Source organism: Dama dama, chromosome X (assembly GCF_033118175.1).
Source record: "Dama dama isolate Ldn47 chromosome X, ASM3311817v1, whole genome shotgun sequence".
Taxonomy (NCBI): Eukaryota; Metazoa; Chordata; class Mammalia; order Artiodactyla; family Cervidae; genus Dama; species Dama dama.
The window spans coordinates 156,647,045-156,659,456 of NC_083714.1; the positions used below are offsets into that span (position 1 = coordinate 156,647,045).

A 12,412-nucleotide genomic window follows, 5' to 3' on the forward strand; every position below is an offset into this window, starting at 1 on the left:
TGGCCCCGCTTTCGCACATCCACGCCCCCGTGCCCTGCATCCCCACATCCACACAGCGCAAGCCAGCAGTCTGCCTCCTCTTTCCAGTCAGTCTTTGGGATTCGCTGAGATGATTTGGCCCTGGGGAAGGAAATGACAACCCACTCCAGTATTCTTGCCTGGAACATCCCATGGACTAAGGGGCCTACAGTCCATGGGGTCGCAAAGAGTCGGACACAGCTGAGCGACTGAGGTGTTATACAAAATTGCCTGTAGTGTTGCTGTGTTTGCATCTGCCATCCACACCATCATCCAATGAGCAGGAAGGATATAATCCCGGCTCCTTCTCAGCCAGTAAGTCATTGGAAGACATTATTAGTGGTAACAAGAATTAGTATTGTAATAAGGAAAAGGAGTGTTTGAAGAATCAGTTAATGTTGGGGTATGAGTGAATGGATCATATTGAGAAGTCTATAGTTGATCATATGTTAAATAGGACCACCAGCACATATTACTGAGAAATAATCTATTTTAGAACTGAATGATAGCTTAAGGGTTTATAGTGTGACTCAGTGCCAGTTTGAGATAATTATCTCTTGGCCTGTATACATGAATATTATTGTTGGAACTAAGCTAATGGTGAAGGCATATGAGATAATCTTACATATAGAGGGTATGTGGTGGTTTTATAAATATTAGTGCTCGTTATTATGATCGATGATATATATAGTGAGGCTAGAGTGAAAGAGGAAATTTAATTTATTACTTTTATTTGGAGTTGCACCAATTATTTGGTTCCTAATACCAATGGATAAAAGTTTGAAAAAGCCATGCTGTTAGTCATGGGAGCATAGAATCAGCAATTCTTATATACTTCTGTGGTAAATAAGAAGGTATTGTCTTCTCTTCCTAGATTCACAATCAAGTGTTTTTTTCTAAACTATATATACAGTATAGGGGGCCTAGCATGATTTTTGGGTTTAAGGATAGGAGTAGAAGAGGTAGGATGGGTAATGATATGAGAGCATTTTCTCCTGTAAAAGATGGAGAGATACAGTTTATGTGGTGTGTGTATTTTCCACACTGTGTTGTAATGAGTATATATAAAGAGTATAGGGCAGCAATTACTATATGAATTCCTATTCAAATAACTACAATGTTTGATCACGAGAATGATATTGCTAGAGATAGCTCTCCAATCAAGTTAATATTTGGGGGTATAGCTAGGTTTGTTTAACTTGCTGGTAATCATCAGGTTGCGATTAGTAGGAGGAACATTTGTAGGCTTTTGGCTAGGGTTATTTTTTCGCGATGGACCTGATAACTTGTATTTGCCAGGCAGAACAATACAGAGGATATAAGACTATGGGCAATTATTAGGGCTGTGTCTCCTATACAACTTCAAGGTGTTCGGGTAAGGATAGCAAAGTGCTATGTGGCTGACAGAAGAGTATGCAGTGAGTGATTTTAGGTCTGTCTGGCATAAGCAAATGGAGCTGGTTATAATTATGCCTCAAACGGACAATAGAATGAGTGGATACCCTACGAAGTCTGTTACAGGGTTTCAAATTATTGTAATTTGTATATCGTAGTATACCATAGCATCCAAATTTTAGTAGTGCTGGCAGCATAGTCAGAGCTATGAAGCCTGCAATAGGGGCCTCTTCATGTGCTTTAGGTAGTCAAAGGTGGAGGCCATAAAATGGTATTTTTACTATAAAGGCAACTATGCATACTAACCATATGAAACCATTGGATCAAGAGTTGGATACTGATTGGGCTCAGCAATAGAATATTTAAAGGTCCTATTGTATTTTGAATGCAGACAAGTATTCCTAAGAGGGGGAGAGACCTTCCTAGGGTATAAAATGAATAGAGACTTGTCTTAACGTGTTCTGCTTGATTTCCTCTTTGGGTAATGATAATGAGTGTTGAAACCAGTGTTGCTCAAAATAGAATATATAAAAGAATGAATTTTATGGCAGTAAATGATATAATTAAAGTAATTATAGTATGACTAGCAGTGATAATATTTTTTTTCTGGTAGAGATTCTTTTAATACGTGGTGTTGACTATTATTCTAAGGGGTCATAATCATGTAGTTAAAATCAGTGGTGGTGTCCATAGGGAGCGGGAGAAAACTAGTGAGAAATTGAGGCTGTTATCATTTATTAAGGAGGAGTAGGCTTGTGAGTCTAATTAGTAGGCTGTGCGTGGTGGTGTTAATTCAGATTAACCTGGTGATCAGGTTAGTGGTATTGTTGCTGACCATAATCTTGGCCTTCTCTGCCCGCTGAAGCTAAATTAAAGGACATGGAGACAGAGTTTGGAGGAAATAGAAAGCTGGCTCCAATTCTCAGCTGACAGAGTGGGGAACCCAGCAGGCTCATACCTCAAGACCTGTGCCGGCCCCCTTGGAGGAGTCTAGGGTCTCATAGAAAGAAGGGCTCACAGTCAGGAGGCAGTATGATAAACAAAGGGAATAGGACTTTGAATTCTTCCTCTTGCATTTATTCACAGTCGCATCAGTTCAGTTCAGTTGCTCAGTCATGTCTGACTGATGATGGGAAAGACTGAAGGCGGGAGGAGAAGGGGACGACAGAGGATGAGATGGTTGGATGACATCACTAACTCAATGGACATGGGTTTGAGTAAACTCCAGGAGTCGGTGATGGACAGGGAGGCCTGGTGTGCTGCAGTCCATGGGGTCGTGAAGACTCGGACACGACTGAGCGAGTGAACTGAACTGAAACCACTGCAGTAGATTGTTCCAAGTGTGTAGCCCAGAGCGTTCTGCCTGAGAGAGTTGAGATCACACAGGTAAAACGTGTAACAGTTTACAGGGTGCTCAGGACTGTGGAACTGACAGCCCTTCCTGGGCAGCCAGGACCCTGAGCAGCGATGAAAGCCTCACCCCCTCATGGTCCCAGGGAGAAGGAAGCTGATCGGCCTGCGGGCCGGTCTGAGACACTACTGGGAAATCACTGTCAACCCTGACCACTGGAGCGGCTCAGCGGGTCCATCCGCTCGGGCCCCACTGAGCCCCTGCCCCACACCCATCTGGAGACTCCTTCCAGGCCGTCGTGATGGGAATCTGTGGTGGGAACTCAGCAGAAAGGGCATGAGGGCAGCTGGGACGTTCCTTCATCGAGGACGTGACATCACCAGGTACACTGAGGTCACGCATGGTGGGGAGGCCGTTTCTGATGGTGGTCTGTGCTGAGAAGGACACAGGACTCGGGGAGGCAGGGGCTGATGGGTGGCGAGTCCAGAGAGGCGCCTTCTTGGAGGAGGGGGCATGCTCAGACAGAAAAGCATCTGGGCCCGGAGCTCCAGCAGGGCTGGCCGGTGGCTGAGGAGGGCAAGGCTAGGGCTCAGTCACAGGAACGGTGCATCTGGCCTCTGGTAGAGTTTCTGCTCCCCAAGGACTGGGGATATTGTCTGTCTCCTCACGGCTGTCCTGTGCCTGGAACACGACCTGGCCAGAGGTAGGTGCTAAGCAAATATCTGTGAATGAGTAGACGGTCCGAGTGTGGAGATGCACAGGACAGGCGGCGTCAGGCTGCAGAGTGGGGGTTAAGTAGATTAGGAGGCCGAGATGGGAGAGAGACATACAGGGTTTCTGAGTCTGGACTCCCAGCCCCCTTGGGCTCAGCTCCACCCAAGCCCGTCTGTTCCCCAGACCCTCTGTTTTCTATGGTACATCCCCTCTGGCCTTCACTCACCTGCGTGTCCTGTCCTGCATGACATAAAAGCATCTCCAAGTCTGTTCCTCCCACCTGTGCCTGAAGCCTCTTTATGCTTAAGCTGGGGGATCCCAAGGGCGCCCCCTGAGATGGGGTCCCTTCCCTGCCCGGGGACGGTTGCTCCTTGTCTGTGCCGTAGACTCTGCTCTCTGCAGTTGTCTGCCTGTTCGGGTCTCTGCCTGACCCAAGTCCGGGAGTGTTCATGGGTCAGTGTGTGCCCGCTGAGTCTAGCAATCCGCCAGGCTGAGTCCTGCTGGCCTGCATCATGACACTGCCATTTCCTGGTGACATGGGGCCCACCCTGGAGCACCGCTGAAAACGTGTCCACTGGTCTCAGCTGGACCTCGATGTTGGCCCGGGAGCCAGAAGGTCAGTGGTGTTGGTGCCTGTGGGCATGGCTGCCATCACAAGCCTTCTCCTTGGGGCTCAGCAGCTGAGCCGTCAGGGCGTGTGCAGAACGTCTACCGACCAGCACAGGGGGTAAGAGCTGGGCATTAGAGAGCGGAGGCACCGACGTTGGGCCTGTCCTCCATTAGGACACTTTCCGGCCTCCTGGGCTCTGTTTTGTCCGACCTTCAAGGAATGGGCAGAGCTGCTGCACTCATCCTGGTCCACCCGCTCCAGAGCTGCCCTCACAGACCTCCCCTGCATTGGGATCTGACCACTACATTCCTGGTCCCAGCACCAAGCCAGGGCGTCCCGGGGCCCCTTCAATTAAGGGGTCAGGGGAAGCAGAGCCGCTTTGTTTAGATCTGGAGGGGGAGTCGTGTGGGTAGAGTTCTCATTTCCCCCAGCGACAGTTGTGGCTTACGGTGCCCAGGGCTCACAGCTAGCATGTGGGCCACTGTGGGACCCCGTCTCCTGTCGGCCCCTCTTCTGACTGCTTGGTCCATGTTCTGACTGCTCGGGACTTGGTGCTCCTGGGTTGAGTGTCTATTGTAATTGGCTAGGGTCTGCTCCTTTTTTTTTTTAATTTTTTTTCTCAGTTTTTTTTTTTTTTTTTTTTTTTTTGGAAGTATAGCTGGTTTACAATGTGTTAATTTCTGCTCATAGCTCAGAGATACACTTATACACACATATACATTCTTTTTAAAAATATTCTTTTGTAGTTTATCATTGGACACTGAATATTGTTCTCTGCTATGCAGCAGGGCCTTCTTTAACCATTCTACTTACAAAAGCTACATCTGCTAACCCCAGCCTCCCACTCTGGCCCTCCACCACCCCCTCCTCCTTGGAGAGTGCCAGTCTGTTCCCTCTGTCCTTGAGTCCATTTCTGTTTCATGTGTGTGTGCTCAGGTGTTCAGTTGTGTCTGATTCTTTGTGACCCCATGGACTGTAGCCCACCAGGCTCTTCTGTCCATAGGATTCTCCAAGCAAGAATTCACCGCTGGGTAAGTGCAGGCTTGTGGTGACTCTGACCTGTCTCAGGCCTCTCAGAGTCCATCCACTGGGTGAGTGCAGGCTTGTGGTCACTCTGGTCTGTCACAGACCTGTCAGATGTCATCTGCTGGGTGAGTGCAGGCTTGTGGTCACTCTGGTCTGTCACAGACCTCTCAGAGGCTGTTCTCTGTGTGAGTGCAGACTCATAGTCACTATGGCCTGTCACAGACCTCTCAGAGGCCATCTGCTGGGTGAGTGTAGGCTCGTGGTCACTCTGGTCTGTCACAGACCTATCAGAGGCCATCTTCTGGGTGAATTCTTGCTTGTGGTCACCCTGGTTTCTCACAGACCTATATCAGAGGCCATCTGCTGGGTGAGTGCAGGCTCGTGGTCACTCTGACCTGTCACAGACCTATCAGAGGCTGTCTGCTGGGTGAATGCATGCTTTTGGTCACTCTTCTCTGTCACAGACCTATCAGAGGCCATCCACTGGGTGAGTGCAGACTCGTGGTCACTCTGGTCTGTCACAAACCTCTCAGAAGCCATCCGCTGTGTGAATGCATGCTCTTGGTCACTGTGCTCTGTTACAGACCTCTCAGAAGCCATCCATTGGGTGAGTGCAGGCTCGTGGTCACTCTGATCTGTCACAGACCTGTCAGAATCTGTGCACTGGGTGAATTCATGCTTGTGTCACTCTGGTCTGTCACAGACCTGTCAGAAGCCATCTGCTAGGTGAATGCATGCTTGTGGTCACTCTGGTCTGTCACAGACCTCTCAGAGGCTGTCAGCTGGGTGAATGCACGATTGTGGACACTCTGGTCTGTCACAGACCTCTCAGAGGCTGTCTGCTGTGAGTACAGGCTCATGTTGCTTTAGTCTGTCACAGACCTCTCAGAAGCCATCTGCTAGGTGAATGCATGCTTGTGGTCACTCTGGTCCATCACAGACCTATCAGAGGCCATCCACTGTGTGAGTGCAGGCTCGGGGTCACTCTGGTCTGTCACAGACCTATCAGATGCCATCCACTGGATGAATGCAAGATTGTGGTCACTCTGGTCTGTCACAGACTTCTCAGAGGCTGTCTATTGTGAGTACAGGCTCATGGTTGCTTTAGTCTGTCACTGACCTCTCAGAAGCCATCTGCAGGGTGAATGTGGGCTCCTGGTCACTCTGGTGCACAGTTTCCACAGGGCTGTTGAGAGGCACTGTGTGGCTGCCCCAGCTGGGGGCCACTTATAGCACTCTTGCTGCCCCAAGCTAGGTCTGGAGAAGGCTAATCCCAATGAGAAGCTACTTTCAGACTTCAGCTCACATCCCAGGAACTAGTCTTCCAGCCTAAGCAGGTCACTCGGGGTTTCCTGTGTTAGTGCTCACAGCTCACACCCCCTAGAGAGTGGGCTGGTTCTGGGGACACATGTCCTCTGCTGCTAAAAGTGACAGTAGACTGTGTTCCCAGGGATGGACCATAAGGGGTGATGGGAGAACGTCTGCCCTACCTGCTTGGAGGCACTGTGCCCCCAGCCCCTGCTTCTCCCCACTCAGGTATGGAATGTGGGAGAGCAGAAGGGGGAACCTGGGTCCCAGTGAGACCCTCTCAGCAAAGCTGGGCCTGAGTCATGCTTGGAGGGTGTGACCGAGAGTTTGCTGGACAGGACGCCACATTTAGAGGGCCTCCTGCAGTGTAGGTTTCAGGGCTAAATAGCAACTAAGTGCAGAGCATGGTGGCTGAGCTGACGAATGTGGATCCTGCAGGCTGAACGCTGAGCTCTGAATTTTGGAAGGTGGTCTGGAGTCACAGGACATGCTTGATCTCTCTGCTGAGATGATCTCAATGGGGACCCAGGTTCCCCCTCCTACTCTCTATAAGCTATCAAACTGAAGCCACTCCTCATGGTGAGCTCTGAGGAACCTCAGGAAAGAAAAGAATACCTGCTTTCCAGCAGCCATCAGACTGCAGCCACTCCCCACTGTGATCACTGAGGAAACTCAGGAAGGAGAAGTCAGGATGCTGGTCCCAGGTGGTAAGGTGTGTATCAAAGGGGATGATTTCAGTGAGATGGCTGGTGCATCTTCCCACACATAGAAAAGTGCTAAGTTCCTTAACTTTAGATGCTGCCGCCTGGTTTTGAAGTCCGAGAAGATTTGTACTGTATAAAACAACTCTCAACACCTGTATTATAATATTATTATGTCTATCCATATGAAGTAGAGACTTTCCAAAGGACAACTAAGACAAATCTGAACATTCAGAACAGAGGCACCAGTGGTGGGCACTCCCCAAAAGATGCAACTAGTGGGGCAATAAGAACACTCATCACCCCTTTTCCCATAAGCTTGTGGAATGGACCCTGTCTCTGGGGAATTGTTACAGGGAAGAACAAAATCTGTGTCCATGTTGAATGTTTTACTTTAACCTTTGCTTCCTGTTGTTCTGTTTTCTATAGGGATGCTGTCCATACATAAAGGCCTGCCTCAGGAAACCCCGCCCCTCTGCCTCTGTCCAGGACCTGTCCACCTGTGGATGGCTACAGGAGGGAGAAAGTAACACATCTCCTCCCGAGACTGGCCATTCCAGGAGATGTTTGCCAGATTAATGGCCTTTTTACTTTATTTCCTCACCTCCAAGCTCTGTGTTCTATAAAAGACACTGGCATCCAGACCCTGACAAGATGGTTTCTTCAAGATATTAGTCTGCTATCTTCTCAGTCTGCCAGCTTTCCAAGTAAAGTCATATTCCTTGCTCAGCCCCTCACCTCTGATTTATCGCCCTGTTGTGAGGCATGCAGAGCGAGCTTGGGCTTGGTAACAATCCCACATGACTTGCAGTCAAAAAATCAGAACATAAAATGGAAGCAATATTGTAAGAGATTCAATAAAGACTCTGAAAATGGACCATATAAAAAGATCTGAAACCAAAAACCAGAAGGAACTCAGTGGTTGTCCGAAATATTTAGAAAGAATTCAGTACCCCTCTTGCCCATACCCTTTGAAGTTACACTGAACAGTTAGGACCTGTCCACTCAGGACACCCTCTCCAGACCCCAGCTGAAGGTGCTCTGTTCCCAGTGCCCTCCTGGGTCTCAGGAGTAGAAGAGACACAGCCTGGGGGGTCTCTTCTCTGGTCCAGGGGAGCGTCACACCAGCCACACTATCTCCCTGCCCATAATAAATAAGGAGGGTTGTCAGCACCTGGGCACGTGATGCTGTGGGTACCTGAACTGCCTTGTCCTTTTGAGATTTGGTATGAAGACCACACAGAAGGGGAACCAGCAAAGAAGGTTCCAGGGAGCAGTGAACCCCTCTTCACAGGGACCCTGTGAGACCCAAGACTCACTCTGCCCACCCTGCTCTGTCTTTTCGGAACTGGCCTTTGCCATTCTCTGGGCAGGAGGTGGGAAGGACAACCCGGTCTCGCTTCCATCTCCTGAGACCCAGGTGGGCACCAGGGGAAGCAGCCCTCCACTTGGGGTCCAGAGAGGGTGCCCTGGACTCACAGGGCCTAACCAGTCAGTGAGGCTGGCCCTCGTCCACAGTGCACTGACCTGCTGCAGGGTCTCAGGTTCCCTGGCATCCAGCTCACCCATTGCCAAACCCAGCTTGGTGTCTTGGGGGCCCCTCACTGGCGGGCACCCAGCAGGTGAAAGCTGCATGCCCAGTGAGAAGGAGGAGAAGCCAGTGGGGCAGGGGTCCAGTTTGGAGTGTCCCAGGCCCCTCTGCTCCCCCAGGAACACCCAGCCCCGCCTGCCTTGGCCTTGCTCCTCTATAGTGTCTTTGTAGCTGATGTTGCCAAACATCTTCCTCTGGAAAAGAAGGCTCCATGACCATGGAAGGGGTGGAGGTGAGGAATTGCTGTATCCTTAAACCCAGAGAGCTTCAGAACTAACTCCCCTGAGCCCTGAACGTACTGCCTGTTACGTCTGTACCAATCGAGGCCAAGATCCAGGCAGATTCTCTGTGGAAACACTTTTCTGTCCAACAAGAGAGGTCTTGTTAACCCACTGCTGAACCCTGAGACGTGGGATGTTCTGTAACTGTGGAGACTGCAGGGAAGGTGTTTGAGAGGCTTCTTCCCAGGTGACTCCCTGAGGCCCCTGGAGTTACTGGGCCCAGAGGCAGAGCACTCGCGCTTCTCTCCTCGCTGCAGGCCAGACGGTGCCCCCAACCACACAGCCCTGCTCCTCTGCCTCCCTGAGTTCAACAGAAACCCCCCAGTCATGAGTCCAAAGCACAGTCTTCTTGGTGAGCAGAGCAGAGGCCGGTGGGAAGGCGGGTGGAGGATGAAAGCTTCTTTCTAGAGGAAAAACACGGACGTGTGTTCCCGTGTGTGGTGGCCGAATGCTGGAGTAATTGGTGTTCCCCACACATTTATGGGTGGGTTTTAGTTTCTGTATTTTCTAAGTTTGTTCTTTTTTAAACAGGTGCATATTATGAGAAGATTTTGCAATCAACCATGAGCACTTGCAAAATAAAATCTTATGTTTTTGCTTTTCCTAAAATGTTGCCGTTTTCTATGGTGACAGATGAACCGCCTCTTACTTTTAAGTATTCATTTAATTGGCTGCACTGGGTCTTAGCTGTGGCATGCAGGGCCTTCAGTTGCAGCGTGTGGGAAATAGTGCCCTGACCAGGGCTTGAACGTGGCCCCCTGTGCTGGGAGCTCAGAGTCCTAGCCTCTGGATCAGCAGAGAATGCTGCAATCTCCTACTTAAAGCAAGGTTATTTACTTATTTTTGGCTTGCTGGGTCTTCGCTGCTGTGCGGGCTTGTCTCTGGCTGTCGGGCGTGAGGGCTGCTCTCTCGTTTCTGCACTGAACTTCTCCCTGTGGCGGCTGCTCTGGTTGGGTAGCAGAGACTCTAGGCTCTTGGGCTGCAGTAGTTGTGAACGGACTTAGTTGCTCCACGGCACGTGGGGTCTTCCCAAATCAGGGATTGAACCCGAGTCTCCTGCATTGGCAGGTGGATTCTTAACCACAGCACCGCTGAGGGAGTCATTCCCCTCCCCGCTTCCTGCCATCATCCCATTTTTAAAAAAGGCTATAAATAATCAGCTTAGTAAGTTTTCAGAAGTCTGAGCTCTGGGGTCAGCATCTGTGGTGTCATTCTCCCAAAGGCATCTTGGCTTCAGATACTGGCTGGGCTCATGAGTCCAGTAAGCAGGGCAGGTCTGCTGGCTGAAGACAGGCTTGGCCTCTGGAGCTCTGCCCTCACTGACTCACCCAGGGTCCCCGAGCCCCGGCAGACAAGCAGAGCCGCGCGCCGGCGGGGCTGGTACAGCCACGGGGCCACCGTGGTCAGGGTGGAGCATGCAGCGGAGGCAGCTGGCTGTCCGTCCCGTGATTGCTGGTGTCCTGTGTGCCCGTGCAGGGCAGTCACGGTGTCAGGTGGGGCCTGGCCGCTGTCCTGGGGACAGGATGGGACCTCAGAGAGCTCTCATCCCCACGCCCCATCTCCCAGCTCTGATTCAGATCCTGGCTTGTGGCTACTGGGAGCTCCTTGGGCTGGGAGGCTGTGTAAAGCACCAGCCTCCTTGCTCAAGGTCAGCTGAGACCCCCAGCGCTGGGGTCACACACCATCTGTGCCACCACCCAGGTCATCCCACTTCTGTGAGGGAGGGCCTGTGTGGGGCTGTGGGTGATGGGGGATTTGGGGATATGGTGGGCTGGCCCCAGGAGTCAGCTTTTTGAGGGGAGTGGAGCGGAGGGGAGGAGAGGGAGAAGGTTTGACCTGCTCAGGGTTCCAGGGGATTCCAGGCCCAGCTCTGGTGGGAGGTGCAGCTGAGAAGCCCCTGCAGGTTTCTGGGTCCCCACCGCTTTTCAGTTGAAGTCCCTCTGCCTACAGTACCCCTAACTCTCCCTCCCGTGACCCCGGCCTGAAGCCACACACCATGGGGAGTTTACGTGGCTTCCCTTCCTGTAGGAATTCCAAGCCACAGACAAACACGTTCCTTTAAGAAAGCATAGAAACCAGAAAATAATAGTCGGTGGTTATTACTGACGCGGTTCATGTAGAGACGCTTCACAAGCCTGGCACACGGAGGGGACTGAGGGCCGTTTCCCCGAGTCCTGGACTTCTCACCCTCCGTCCCCCGCCCCGTGGCCCACTCTCCCCTTGGTGTCTTCTGGTGGCCGGGCGGACTTCAGCCTCTTGAACCCCTTCTGGAAGGATCAGGCCAGGGCAGACGTCATTCACAGAGGGGAGGCTGTGGTCGACCTTAAGAACCCCATTGCCCCTACTCTGTGTTGGAGCTCAGTTCCATGTCTGAGCAAGCGTGGCTTCCTGGTGCTGTCCCCACCCTCACTCACCCAGGGTGGGGGGGCTTTGTGTCCACCTTGTCCCCTCGTGCAGCCCGGTCACCCCGGGACCCGTGATGTGTGTGCATCTGCTCGGCTCACAGCGCACCCCGGGGCCCATCAGACTTCACTCATGACAGGGAAGTATAAGGACGAACTATTCCATGGTTAACCATTTCAAGGTCGTGACAGCGTTGCCCAGAGCGCACGGTCACAGGTACGAGGCCCATGCAGAGAGAAGATGCAGTGTGGGCTTCAAGGACCCTCCGTGTAGGGGTGGGATTGGGGCGGACAGGGATTTCCTGCAAACGTGGCTCCAGGCTCTGTTCTCTGCAGGGGGACAACTGTGGGCACTGCCAGTCTGTGGAGGGGCCCTGGGGCTGCCCAGCTCAGCAGGAACGGCAAGGGTGGGAAGAGAGGTCACCCTCCCTTTGCATCCCTGACCTCACACCCCCTCATCAGGGCAGCTCAGTGCCTAAATAGCCACTTCCTCGTATAGCTCTGAAGACCTGGAAGTTGTGGGGGCTGGAGGACATGCAGAAAACAAAATTCTGTAAAGCAATTATCCTTCTATTAAAAAATAAAAAAGATTAAAGAAAAAACACAAAGAACAGCAAAGGTGTGGCTTGCGTTCTCAGCCAGCCTCTGCCAGATTCTGCCGTGCTTCCGCATCAGATCAAAATGCTGGTGCTCCGACCTCGTATCACAGATGAATAGAGAGAGAATAGAGAGAACAGAGATACAGAGAGGTTGAGCATCTTGTCCCAGCTCACACAGCTGCTGACGGCAAGGCTGAGAACTGGACCCCTGTGGTCGACTCTGGAGTCCAGATGCTGTGATGACCCTGATGGAGCAGCAGAGACCAGACGGCCCATGATGAGCCAGGCGCGCGCACACACACACGTGCACGTGGACTTCACCTTTGTAGCTACAGAAGTCAGAGGGAACCAGAGGGCTACCAGCAGAGGGCAAAGGAGAGTCGAGGTCTATAAGGAGGAGAGGGGGCACTTCCCAG

General features: G+C 51.5%; 1 pseudogene; it reads right to left on the reverse strand.

The window, feature by feature from the left end:
* The window catches only part of LOC133052972 (uncharacterized), a 63,713-nt pseudogene extending 51,441 nt beyond the window's left edge, over positions 1-12,272 (reverse strand).
* Positions 12,273-12,412: the final 140 nt, after the last annotated feature.